The sequence below is a fragment of the Limulus polyphemus genome, unplaced genomic scaffold, assembly GCF_000517525.1.
Source record: "Limulus polyphemus unplaced genomic scaffold, Limulus_polyphemus-2.1.2 Scaffold346, whole genome shotgun sequence".
NCBI lineage: Eukaryota > Metazoa > Arthropoda > Merostomata > Xiphosura > Limulidae > Limulus > Limulus polyphemus.
The window spans coordinates 499,696-503,677 of NW_013665956.1; the positions used below are offsets into that span (position 1 = coordinate 499,696).

Consider the following 3,982-nt stretch of genomic DNA (forward strand, 5'->3'; position numbering starts at 1 on the left):
GAGCAGACTAAAGACAAACTACCTCCTTGAACTCTTGGTTTGAAAGAAACAGATGGTACCAAACACGTTAAAATGGCTGAGAAAGCCACTTGGGGACATTTGAATTGGTTATTCATGTCATATATAGAAATGTATATAAGAAAGAGTTTCCAAAAATGGAAAGAGGTAGGCAGGGTGCCACTCTGTTTGATTCAGTACACGAGTTTTATCCCAGCAAATAGAAAAGATATGAGGTTCTTATTTTATATTCTAGCTTGTCAATATTGGTAGTTTGAGTTCCGAATTCGTACAAAACTATAGACTTAGTATTTCGACATCATATACACATAATCTGAACCAGTGCTACATTCAACTGTTTTTTTAATATTTACTTTTAAATTAAGAAATTGAGTTAGGTATAATACTAAAATTTGAATTATCTACAATTTTATATCAAACTTATTGACATAAATTCTTGAAATAGTAGTTCAATAAAAGCTCTAAGCAGAATTGAAATGCCATGAATTGTTCATATAGAAAGCTATCTAAATGAGTATCCATTCTTCCACCCTTCAACTAGTTGTTATATGCAAGCTAACTAAATAGATTACTAAAAATTATAGTATACGCTCAAATTTCTTGATTTCAACATTACAGAATGCTCATTATTATAGATTTTCTGACATTAGTCTCAAAGTAACTCAAGTTCATGATTCAAAACAACTTTTATAATTAAAGATTGTTGTACCATGGTGCTGTCCACATTGTGCCTGTGTGCCACAATTCAAAGTATAATGAGAAATCTTTGTTAACAATTGACAAAGATAATTTAAGTGCAGAACAAATATAAAATGCTGATGAAATAGATTTATTTTGGCACTGCCCAGACATGACTTTCGCTGATAGTACTGAAAAGGTGGCTCACAGATACAAACAAGCAAAATCCCAGCTAATGGTTTCTTATTTATGCAAATACCACAGGCACATATAAGATGAAGCTACTTGTGATTGGCAAATATAATCACCCAAAATGCTTTAAAAATGTTTTTCATTTGCCTGCAATTTATAAAGCTATTCTGCACGTGAAGATTTTAGAGCAGGCATTTCTGAAAAAGAAACAGGCAGCTCGAAGACAAGCTGATATTCATATTTTCTTCAGACAGGATTTCTCCAAAAAAGCATCAAGAGATTGGACTGCTTAAGTTTTGGAGGTTTCAGTATTAATATCTGTATACTTGAATAAATCATAATATGCATAATGTCCTATTATTCAGTTTCCATGCTCATAATTCTGCATGACGATCCAATTCAATTAATATTGGGTAAATTTTGATTTTACAGGCAATCCTCAGCCCTAAGCAGTTCGTAATTTAAAGTTTTTATTGTATTTGTAAATTATGTGGTATTCTATATATACAAATCTAACTAGTAGTGCATAATATCACAAAATGTATAATAATTAGAATGCACTGACTTAAGTACCCTTGCTATCACATACCACAATTGCTATGATATCTTAATCAATGCCACCTGTGTAAAGAATTTAACTCTCTCTGTCTGAGCTTAATCAAAGAACCAACTTTATAATTATGAATTTAACGTGTATCTACATGAAATTTGGCAAGCTTTTAGTAAGTATTACTATTCTGTTGTATACAAAAATATCAGAAGTTCTAACAGTGTTTTTACAAAATATTTGACTGAAAATTTCCAAAAAGGCTTTATTAAATCAATTTGAATGCAAAGTGATTTATGATTTTAAGAATAGAAATATTTCCTTTCATCTCACAGTTTGGTAGTTCCTAACCTCTAGAAGCTTCTTCATTATTATCACAAGTTTAAAATAAAAGTTTACATTTTATGTTATTTTCTCTACCCTAACACTAACTATAGCAAATTCATCAACATATAGTGAAATGAAGATGAAAAATACACTGATGTACGGCACTTATGAAACTCTTCATCTGTATACGTAGCTAGCTAATCCTAGTTTGTTTTCTTTCACATACAAAGTCATATTTCTTAGTGAAGTATTTCTAATAAAATAAAGATTTGTGCATGAATATATTGAGTATTTGTTTTAAATAGTCCATGTGAAAAGTAATTTTAATGATAAAATTAAAAATATATTTCCTCATCTCAAAAATCCTTTGTTACAATCCCTAAAACCTCCTAAATGCATTACCAACGTTTTTTCTCAGTAACATTTTATACTTTATCTGTTATTTTATCTACCCTATCTGAAAATGGGATCAGTCAATTCGACTAATCTTGTAACAACAACAAAAAAAAAAAAATGAAATAAACCTAAACTGACCTTCTATTCTTTCTAGAATGACTTCAAATTGTAACCTGAAACTACATTTGTTTATCCTAAGTAGCTCTAAGTTTGTAACATTATACATCTATTTATAATTAAATTTTATTGCCCTTTGAACTGTGTCTAACTGCTATCCGCTATCGAATTACATTACCCATGACTTGCTCGGGTGCGTGCTTCGTGAACCATTTTAATTATATTATTATTATTATTACTACTTATTTTACCTAATCTAGTGTTAAATAACTTAAAAAGATCCACACTTTTAATTTTAGTTACTTTTATAATTATAAATAAAGAAGAAATATGAAAAAGAAGAAATAAAGTACTTACCCAATCTTCTTTTTTCTTGCCCTCGATTATCAAGGAGAGTTAAGCCTGATTTTTTTTTTAGTGATTAGAGTAAAGCACTTAACAATTTTTATTCAATTAAATAATACACCAAAGAATATAGGCTAATAACATGCAAAAAGTAGACAAATTCACTTCTTAACATTTTCCTGGCTTTCTAACTATGCAATAAATGCCATTACAAATTCATCCAAGCTAGTCGTTAACTTTCCCACGGGAACGGTGTTGCTACTCCAAGTGAAATTGATGGTTATCTTTTCAGAACACAACACTATACAATACACCATTTGATAGATGAAAACCTTGACTTTCTATTGGTTATAGGTAATATATAATGAAACGTAAGAGAGAACTATCAACGAATTGTGATAGAGAGGATGTGACATGTAGGTGTGGTAGGACAGGTCTCATTTTCTATTCGATAGCTCTGTAATCAAACAAAATTGAAGGCTATAAAAATTATGGTCTGTTTGAGCAACCATGATTTTATAAAGAGTATTTTACATTTAATTTCGTACATTTGAGGGGTGATGGATAAAATAGGGACGATGACATGCTATGAGAAAATGTGTCATGGTGGTCACACTAGTGGAAACTCAGGATTTTTTTAAAATATTGCCTTGTAGAATTAAGAACTTAAAACTTGTATACTATTAAAATATGGACTATTAGCTAAGAGTAAGCTATTCTAACTGGTATAACATAAACAAAAAGTAATTTAATAAAATTTTGAATGTAAGACACTAAAATCTTGTGTTATGCGCAGTAAAGGATACTTGGGGTGATAGGGTTAAATAATGCATCAAAGAACAAAGAATAATAAAATGCAAAAAGCAGACAATGTCCCATAACTATCACAATTTTTCTGGCTTTCTAAGTACTTGACAAGAGTCGTTACAAGTTTATCCAAGCTAGTTAACAAGTTCCAATGGGAACAAACAGGCCCGCCTTGAATGAAAAGATGGTTGGGGTTTCTGTTGTAGGTTGGGAAAATATGTTAATGTCTTGTGAAACAGAAGAGTTAGGATGTTGAAACTATTTTGACTTTGGAATTATTTACAGATTGTGTTTACATTACTTAGTGTAGATGCAATGTTACCAAATTCGATGACGAGGAACCCACTTTGAGACTAATAATGGCTGGAGACGGCTTAAATGGGTAATGAAGAAAAACTTTAATATAAGTTTAACATGACAGCAAATGTCGAAACGCCATTAAAACAATATAAATTAAATACAAGAACAGTCCCAAGAGATATAAGAGCTATAACAATATAAATTAAATACAATAACAGTCACGAGAAATGTAAGAGCTATTACAATATAAATTAA

At 30.4% G+C, this 3,982-nt stretch overlaps 1 protein-coding gene across 4 annotated transcripts in view; it reads right to left on the reverse strand.

The window, feature by feature from the left end:
- LOC106457570 (RNA-binding protein 4B-like) overlaps positions 1–3,982 on the reverse strand; it is a 112,131-nt gene that overhangs the window by 42,507 nt on the left and 65,642 nt on the right. The gene's annotated exons all lie outside the window — the stretch shown is intronic.